Raw genomic sequence first — 10,080 nt, 5'->3', positions numbered from 1 at the left:
TACACACATACATATATATACACACATACATATATATATATATACATATATATATAAATACATATATATACACACATACATATATATACACACATACATATATATATATATACATATATATATAAATACATATATATACACACATATATATATACATATATATACATATATATATACATACACATACATATATATATATATACATATTTACATACATATACATATATGCGCACACACATATATATATACGCATATACAGGCACATATACATACACAAATATACACACACATATACATATCCATGCACAAATATAAACGTGTATTTGCACTTATATGCATCACTATCATCATCATCGTTTAACGTCCGCCTTCCATGTTGGTATGGGTTGGCCAGACAGAAGCCTGCAACAGACTCTTCAATACACACATAATCCCGACAGATCTTGAAATATAGAATATTATTTTCAGCTTTGAAAACTCTAGTTATGCTTTTGCAGTTCAATCAATTACAGTAATATTTGCACTGCATCAACAATAAAAAATGTTTGTTTAAAAAATACGCTATCAGCTCTCTCAAATGTATAATTTAGAGCAATTGAGGTTTTTTTTGTTGTTATTTATTTATTATGGAACAGCAGATGTACTAAATAAAAGACTACAGAATACAACAAATGGTCCGAGGAAAATTTAAAGCTGGAGGGCGAAGACACTTATATTGGCCATTTTGGGTGGAATTTGGTAGAAGAAAAACTGCACGCAAGCAAATCATAAAACTAAGAACCCTCACGGAGCTGGACGGTTGGACACTAAATCACATATAAATAATCGATTCAAGTAAAACTATTAATGGGGACACATATACAGACATACACAAATATGAGTTTTTATATACATGTATATATATGTTTAAGATCGCCGGTTTATATATATGTGTGTGTTACTTTTTATGTTATAATAAACTGAAAAAAATACAGTCCGATCCTGGCTTAGCTGACCGAAACTTCGAAGTCACTATCAATACTATTCTTGTCAAATATATATATATACATATATATACTTTATACACACACACACACATATATATATGTCGTCATTTTTTATCTTGATCATATGATATTTACTTTGTATTATATTATACTTATTTATTGTGCTTTTAATTATTAATTTTTCTATATGTGATAGTGGATTTTCATCGACGAGTTCATGAACCTTGGTTCTTTTCCCTAAAACTATATATTGATATATATATATATATATATATATATGCATACATACACACATGACTCCCTTACACACATTTAAACGCACACACACGCATATATAGAAAGGATTCCACAGAGAATCTATTTTTCCATACTCACCGATTTAAATTGGAGCGCTACAGAATATGTTAGCAACGAGAGGCTGATTTCTTTTCACTCTTATTAAATGCTATTTAATCTTCTTCGTTCTCAATGTTCAATACAAAGTCGACCGACACTTGAATCGTTCACTATAACAATGACTATCATGAATATGATTCTTATATCTGTTTAGATGATGTTTAATGCTGTTGCTGTTGTTGTTGTGTGAGGATCACAATGAAAGCAGAGTCCATATGTGAAACAAACGTGATGAATCAATTTCTTTCATTAGAGAGTAGCACTGGAAGAAAGTCGTTAGAATTATCTCCCTTTAATTACGACACCTCTTTCAAGAAACTCTTCGGCAATTTTCTCACTTTTTAACCTCCCTTTTCTTCAGATTCTGTTTTTTAAAAAAGCATTTCGCTTTATTAAAACTGCTACCGCTTTTAGGGAACATATGAATATCACAACGTCATATTTTCCTGCTAGGAATAGAGATGTTGTATCCCGAAGAGCTACTATATGTTACCTGGTTCAGACGCTGTTACCTGGTTTAAGCTGGGCAGCATGTTTTTCTAGGTTGCAAACTGGCACAAGGGACAGATTCCTGGTTCTTTGTCCGCTCACATTCTTTGTGTACTGATATTAATCTACAGATATTTCTGCTGGATATCGACCGCATTTACCTAATTCAGTGGATCATCTCACCCTTTAGCCAGATAGCGTGCTTTTAATGCAACGCACACATCTCATGATATTATATATATATATAAAAAAAAAAGTCAATTATTTTATTGATTTCGAGAATGTTGTCAGGCGAGTGATTTCATCTGTAATTTGTTTTAGCAACTCCGACATAAAATATATATTGAACTCGACTTGACCGACTGTATGTGTGTGTGTTATCAGTTCAGATTCGGTCACCTTTTAGAGTAGATTAAGAAGTACCAATTAAAGGGAGTGATTGTTAGAACTGTAAAAATGTCGGACCGGATGCTTGGCGGGATTTGTTCTGGTTATTTGCGTCCTGAGTTCGAATCACGCCGTCACCTGCATGATTGAGAGATTAACCCATCTCTTGGTTTAACATTACCACCCGGTACCTCTTTGGGCATGTAGCAAAGTCCCTTTAACTGCAATCATTTGGGTCAGATCTCTGGCATCAGGATAATATCTCTCCTCTTCTCTTTCTTTCACCTATCTCAGAAGCCGTATGCGTACGCATACATACATACCTATACATACATACATGTGCACGCGTTCATATATATACATATATATATATGTGTATGTGTGTATCGGTGGGCGAGGATGAGCAGTCGTATTTTCTTCGCCTGTTCGTCCTCGTCCATCGTCCTAAATCACACTCTGTGTGGTTTTGCTTGTTTTTATTTTGTTTTGTTTGCTCTTCTCCCTAATTCTCCGCAAGAACACTTCTTTTAGCGTGCACCGCCAATTGCGAAGTACTCAGTCTTATCGCTAAAGGTGCGAAACTGAACGTTACCAATCGGTCGATGACTGATGAAGAATTACGGGCCTTCTGTTTGTCTCCCGTTCATTTTTACGTTCAGTTACGTCGTTTGTTTATACATTTTTTCATTTATATATATTATATGCATGTATGATAAATGTCTGTTTTTTTTATAATGAATTATAATAAAAAACAATTTAGTGTAGAAGTGAAGAATTACTCGATACTTTTTAGTAGAGTAAGTGTTTATTATAGCTTTACAAATAGAGGGTGACAGTGACTTCGAAGTTTCAGTCTACTAGCCTTCTAGGAAGGCTATTTAATTAATACACACGCACGCGCACACAAATATATGTATATATTCGTTTAGGTGATTCGCATAGCGGCAAAAATGGGAAGACGCCAAGTAAGATAAAAATGGCTTTGACTGTAAATCGAAACCGAATCGCTGAACTCACCCAGAATGAAAATAAAAACCTATTCAGAGAAAAAGAAATAAATGTTTTGATTCTACGTGGTTCACGCTTATAATTTTTTCTCTCTTTTTTTGGCATTGTTAGAACCCGGATGTTCCTGGAATAATTTAGCTTCTCTCTCTCCCCGCCACAGTTTCCTTTATAAGGCCTATCGAATGACAGTTTCGGAGTCATTCGTTCAAGAGAAGCGGCAGATCACAGAACAGATGGAAGAACATTTGTCTTTAGTGTGTCTTCAGTGGAAATGTCCGCTATTTTTACCTCTTCGGTTAGTTAAATATATTTTTAAATATGTATCGTAAATCTTTTGAATATTTGTTTTATTAGTTTATCTTTATAGAAGGTTGGTTGATATGATCGGACAGAGTGACCGTTGGTTTTACATCTACGAAGCACTTAAGTGTGCAGGCGACTCCGGCCACAATAATTGCTGCTCTAATGTTTCGAAGTGTGCTTCTTTTGCGGCTATATGAAATGTCTGTGCGTGCATGTATATATATCTATATATATATATATATATATACACAAATTAACGTAAGCATCTGAAGCATGTTAACCCTTTATAAAATGCTATGGCTGACCCCTATCTATGTAAAGCAACTTATATTCATAGATATTACAAATTTAAGTTGGTTTATTTATTAAACAGTTAAAACCTTTTTATATCTTCCTACATTCGAAGTCTTTTTGTTTTCCATTACCACTTATGACGTTTTCTTTTCTCTCTCTCTCTCTCTCTCTTACCATTTTTAATAGGTTTACAAGCATCGTTAATCCCAGTTCAATTTGCCATTGTTGTTTATGACAATGTATTTCACACCTTTAGACAAACATTATTCCATATTTTAGTACCACGAGAGTAATTACCGAGACGTCTCGAAGTCAGTGGAGGGCACAATTAGATTTGTTCTCGGGTTGATCACTAAGCAAAGCGGTCAGGTGTGAAAGCTTATTTGAAACAGGTGTTCCGGTTGTCGTTTTGGAAGGCCTCGAAATGTAATCAATACAGGAGTGCTTTTGCTGGCTTGTGTAACTACATATACGTACATGTATGAGGTGAGTAAATGATTGTCACAAGTGGTGTTTCTAGTCTTCCATGAATGTCTGTCTGGCCACGGGAGAGATTACTTTGCTCAAAAACGGTTGAGTTGGTGACAGGAAGAGCTTCTAGCTGTAATTCTGCCTGAATGAATTAAGTTCGTCTCTCGCTATCCTGGAAATGTGACTGCTAAATGCGTTTTTTTATTTTCAGATTCTGCCAGCATCTTAAAGTTTCTCAAACAAAATGTGGACTTAAACCAATCGGCCAAAACTTGATGTCTCCATACCAGCAAGTGACGAATGCACAGTGCTTCCCTCTTTAGGAATACTTTGAATGTTGTCTCTGTACATTCCTTTTTCAATGAAAGGAATGTGTAACCTGGTAACTTTTTTGTGATTGCTATCCAATCCATTTTTTAGGTGTTGCAATACTGTTAATTTTATTTTATGAGAATTCTGTCAAAAGTAATGTCTCGCTTTCCAGAGTTCTAGAGCTGTAGTATCCTCGCTCAACCATTCCTCCTGCCCCCAATTTATGGTAGGAAAACGGATGAAGGGAGAAATGTCAATCAAATTACTATTCCAGCTTTTATCAAGAACTTGGAATGTTGAAAAGGCTGAGTTGGTCTTAATTAATCGGACATTTCTGAAATTTGCTTCAAAACCGACTCTGGGTTCATTCTCATCAAATACACATCGAATTTGCCTGATGCCATCACCTTTGGTCAACCTAAGTATTAAGTGAATGTTTAGACAGAAACTGGAAATCTGTCAGAAGAACAGTTCTTTGAGATAACATTTAATCAATTTCCTGGCTCAACATCATCTTTCTCTTGGATACTGTTTTGTGGAACTCGTTTTGCAAGAATCAGTCAAGTCTCGAACTTGAAAATAACTTCAAACTCAAAGGGATTATTGGTGCTATATTTTTTCAGACAAGAAAAGGAATTTAACATGTTTGATGTATTTGTAAGGACATTAATGTCTCCTATTCCAAACAAAATTTTGTACGTTCTTATACTCTGACGTCATGACATCAATTAGTTTCTTTTACAACTCTCCATTGACAGGTAATCTATGCAACATGTCTACACTGGAGTAATTCGCTCTTCTGTAAATGAGTGTTTAACTCCGTTCCCAGGCAACGGCAAACGGTAACCATTCTAGCTTATCAAAAATGCAGTTACTATGATTTGTATCGGATATTAATACGTTTTCTTTTAAATCAGCTCCTGAGAGTTTAAGCTTCACCTATTTTGTCCTTTCTAGGGCCTATAAAATGACTGACTGTATAAGGGGATTCATTTAAGGGGCCCATTTCTGAAGTCACTTTTTTGCTAGTAAAAAGAATTTTTCTTTGATAAATCTTCGAATTTATGGAACTATTTGTAACGATGTCTCGTCTTTGACCCTTGATATCTGTTTTCTTGTTCCCACTTCACAAATGGCCTTGGCAAATTTTGAATATGTTTACAATCTGCCATGTTGAGATAGGTTGGAGGAATCTGCAGTAGATATCCCTTGCTTATATGTTGACTGTTCCACAATTCAAAGAATTGGTCTTTGATTAATAGTGCCTTTCATTGTCAGCATGTCTTTTTTTTTTTTTTTTTTTTTTTTTTTTTTTCATCCAGCTCTTGTTCATTCATGTATGTCTGTACTGGAACCGTCTCTTTTGTCAAATATAGCAGCTGATGTTGATTACAATTTTAAAATATTTGTAATCTGAAGACGGTTCTCAAACAATTGTTAGGTGCTGACCCCTTTCTCAGAACTTCACAAGCACAGTTTTCTTAAATTTTGGATTATCGGTACATCGATGTTTGTCTATTGAGCATTCCGAGTGTTTTCCCTGAGGAAGATACTAAATTCTACGCAATTTATATTACAAAGTTGGAAGATGTTTTCCCCAAGACCAGTCCTTAATATAATCTGGTATTCTGGAATTAGTGAAGATTTTAAGCTGAAGAAAAATTGGGATGATGACTTGTGAAACGAAGCCCAATTAAAGTTTAGGAGCTGGAGTAAAGCTAGTCAGGAAGCAATTTTATCTTTTTATCCAATAATGCTATTAATTGATGAAATCTGTATTGCAGATATTACAATATTTTTTTTTTTTTTGTATTGGCATTCGGTTCCTTTAAGTTTGACTTTTCTAAGCTTTATAAAATTCCGAATTCTATATTAGGGAACTCGTTCAACAGAACCATTTTCTAAAATCACCTGTTTCTAGTAACAGGAAATATTCTACCTAAAATGTTTACTTTGGTAAATATTTGAATTTGCGGAACTATTTCAGTGATGCATTTTATTATTTTTTAATTTTTTATCATTGACCCTTCAGTTTTGAACCGAGCTGAGCTAAGCTATACAGCGAGTGTTAATGCTGGAACCGGAGACCATTATATCTTTGGTCTTACACTCTCCCAACTGAGCTATTTCGGCCGACGGCACGTATTCTATATTTTATTGATTATTTATTAATTATATTGTGATTTTCAACAAAGAGAATATGAACAAGGAAGAAGATAGTGTCACATGGGCCGTGAGATCAAACCGCACCAATGCTGATCTTCATATCTCATCCTTCTATGACCTCACTTTCATTGCTTTGGAAATTACTCATTTCTTACTTTACTGCTCAGCAGGTGTTGTCTGAGTGATACAAAGCATCATTCAAAGGTTGTTTGGACGGATTCTATGCCTCTACCACCATCACTTCTTTTCACGTAGATCCTGTCGGTGTCCCTATTACTATGGAAGTTGCCAGTGGTGGTCAGCTTTGTTGAGGAGGAACTGGTCAGCGCAGTCCCAGAATCCTTGTTTTCGTACTGCCTCTTTATCGGTTATCACGACATTTGTTTGGCAGTGATTTGGGTGAAACATATTCAGAGAACCTGTGTGCAGTTTCTACATAACATTTAAGCATGCTATGAACATGCTACAGTTTTTGGCAATTTTATTGAATAAATTTACTCTTTAATATTTCAAGCTATTTTTATGTAATTTTGGCAAATAAATCTGTTAAAATGAGACGTCGGTGTTGTTTACACTTTTGCGTAATTTAGACGGCCGTTTATTCACCGCACCCTGTGTATATGCACTCACTCGCTCGGTGACGTCATTTGATGGTTGAAAAATCCAAAGCGCACTGTGACCAGCTGATGTGAATCAGCATCCGATAGCCTGCGCGGTCACGTGATCACGGTATTGAGCAAGAAGCACAGAAGTGAATTGCTTTTCCCACTTTGTTATAAAACTGTTTCGTTCTGGTGGCACCAACATAAAATGGAGAAACGAACAATCTTTTGGTTCCGTTGTTTCTTCAGAGACCATTCTTTTCTCTTCACATTTCGTCTTCAAATTCCAGGCGCGCCTTTCCCTCTCCCCCTCTCTCCCCCTCGCTCTCTTTCGTTTTCTCTTCCTCTTATCCTTTCTCTCGTTTCACACGTTCAATCTCTTTTCCTCCCTCTCTCTATTTCAAGCAGGAATATAATCCAACCAACAATAATTGCTAGAAATAGCAGCCAAACTTCCTTTCAGGCTACTCCTTACCGTCTTAGAAAAACCATCAGATAATGTGGTCTTGAGTTTCCATTGTACTTCATACTTTAATGACGGAGCGGTCATGACTGGAATGCCTTTTATCCGAGGTCCATTTCATTGAACACAAAAGTTGCAGCAACAAATATCAATGTTTTCAAGGGACACAACTCTAAATTACTTTTTACGTTAATTACTTCCCCTTTCCGAAGGTTTCAGTTTTCGCTTGTTTTATTTCACATTTAATTCCAGACATGATGAAATTGTAGGTTATGTACGTGGCATTTAGCGGGTATTGAAACCTCGGTCATTAGCAGACTATCAAAAATTTACAATAAAGCAAAATTATTAATCTTTGTACTCAGAAGCGGATAGGTTAGTTAGCCAGGTCGCCAATCGTACAACAGAACAGCGGTAGATGTGGTAATACCTTCAGGGTGGTGGCCACTTCTAGGAGACTCGATTTCTTTAGATGTCTTGAGGATTTGCGCAGAAATTTCCACTTCTTACTGCCGATGAACAGTGAGAATGGCGTCTTAAACTTTTGTGGAGAATGTGTAAAAGATAGCGAAGAGACTTCTCAACTATTTGGTCATGCCTGCATTCATAAACAAACAAACATACATGTATTTTTGTTTGTGTGTTAACGGAACCAAGATGTTTTCAATAGTCAACATTTTTATTTAAAAAAAACTAATCGTCCCTGGGTGGGCTTGAACCACCAACCTTTCGGTTAACAGCCGAACGCGCTAACCGATTGCGCCACAGAGACAACTGCTCAACGTTACTTGTCATGAGGTATTTAATCAACGCAGAAATTTGTCATACGAGATGGAAAATTACAGAACAAAAAACTGATTTGTTTGTCACGGTTCCGATAGGGCGATGGCTGTGGTGGTGGGACCGGTAGGTGAGTAATTAAGTTCGCTTTGCATCCACCTGGTTTCCCGATCGAACCCACTGCGAGACACCGTGACCAGAATTTGTTAGACGGAAATTGTACAGAAGTTCGACTCACACACAGAGAAAGAGACAGAGAGGTAGAGGAAAGAAAGGCTGTAATGATATATATATATATTGTTTAATAAATTAAAATAATTGTGTCGGCGGTGGAATTGTTGGGTTGGCAGAAACCAGTTTTGATGGCACAAACCTCTCCTACTTGGACCATCCTGTCGATTTAAGGGTAAGTACAATATCATCTAATGTATCATTAGATGATAGTGTGGTTTGAGGAAAATTTCGCTACTATTTCTAACAGAGAGAGGAGGGAAAGAGAGGTAGACAGACTGTTGTAAAACAATTATGAAACAACGACAAACAATGAGTAACAAAGCAGTCACCATTGGCTGTAATTTTATGTAATTGATAGTAATTAGAATGGCATGCGAAATCAGAGCAGCCGAAATAGCTCAGTTGGGAGAGCGTTAGACTGAAGATCTAAAGGTCCCTGGTTCGATCCCGGGTTTCGGCAGTTTGTATGCTTACTTTTTTTTCATATTTTTTTACTTGTTAAAACATTGCTGCTTTTTTCATGTGTATTAAAGCAAACTTTGGATTCCTGTATCTAAGCACAGGTTCACCAATATAGTGTCAAAATTATGATGAGATTTGATGAATAACTGATGAAGGGATCAAGCGTGCTCTCGTCTATTGTTTTATTCTATTATTCGTATATTCCTTTGCCGTTCTCCTGTGCCATGTTTGTTTCTTTCTTCTGTCATTGGACTGCGGCCATGCTGGGGCACCGCTATGAAGGATCTAATCAAATACAACGATCTCCGGCACTTTATTTTACGCCGTTATTTTTCTATCGAAATCTTTCTGTCGAAACCGCTATATTACGAGAATTTAAACAAACCAGCACCGCTTATGAAGGGGTGGTGGATTGAAAGCACTAACATAAAGTCACACACACAAGCAAACATACCTACATACGTGCGCACACGCACACACGTATATGCATTTATACACACACACACACACACACACACACACACGTATATGCACACACACGCGTATATGCACACACACACGCACACACACGTACTGTATTGTTTCGTGATGGTAAGATCAATGAAAAATGTACTCCACCTGGTGAGAGATAAGTATTATTTAATAAACACAGTATATATTTTTATGAGCTACTGATAGTTTCATGCGATGAAAACAACTCGGACAGCATTTTATAACACGTCTGGTG

At 36.3% G+C, this 10,080-nt stretch overlaps 1 protein-coding gene, 1 long non-coding RNA gene and 2 other non-coding genes across 4 annotated transcripts in view; 2 read left to right on the top strand and 2 right to left on the bottom strand.

The window, feature by feature from the left end:
* LOC106875967 (insulin-degrading enzyme-like) overlaps positions 1-1,639 on the bottom strand; it is a 30,723-nt gene extending 29,084 nt beyond the window's left edge. The window contains 1 exon segment of the mRNA XM_014924308.2: positions 1,362-1,639. The gene's annotated coding sequence lies outside the window, so the exon portion shown is untranslated.
* A 1,821-nt stretch (positions 1,640-3,460) lies between these two features.
* Positions 3,461-7,369, top strand: LOC128249900 (uncharacterized). The gene is made up of 2 exons (XR_008266049.1): positions 3,461-3,561; positions 4,546-7,369. It is a non-coding gene; the product is annotated as an uncharacterized LOC128249900 (long non-coding RNA).
* Positions 7,370-8,575: 1,206 nt separating this feature from the next.
* On the bottom strand, positions 8,576-8,649 carry Trnan-guu (transfer RNA asparagine (anticodon GUU)). Its single transcript has one exon. It is a non-coding gene; the product is annotated as a tRNA-Asn (tRNA).
* A 629-nt stretch (positions 8,650-9,278) lies between these two features.
* On the top strand, positions 9,279-9,351 carry Trnaf-gaa (transfer RNA phenylalanine (anticodon GAA)). The gene has a single exon. It is a non-coding gene; the product is annotated as a tRNA-Phe (tRNA).
* The last annotated feature ends 729 nt before the right edge of the window (positions 9,352-10,080 follow it).

The sequence above is a fragment of the Octopus bimaculoides genome, chromosome 18 (genome assembly GCF_001194135.2).
Source record: "Octopus bimaculoides isolate UCB-OBI-ISO-001 chromosome 18, ASM119413v2, whole genome shotgun sequence".
Taxonomy (NCBI): domain Eukaryota; kingdom Metazoa; phylum Mollusca; class Cephalopoda; order Octopoda; family Octopodidae; genus Octopus; species Octopus bimaculoides.
This window is presented reverse-complemented; position numbering and strand designations above follow the sequence as displayed.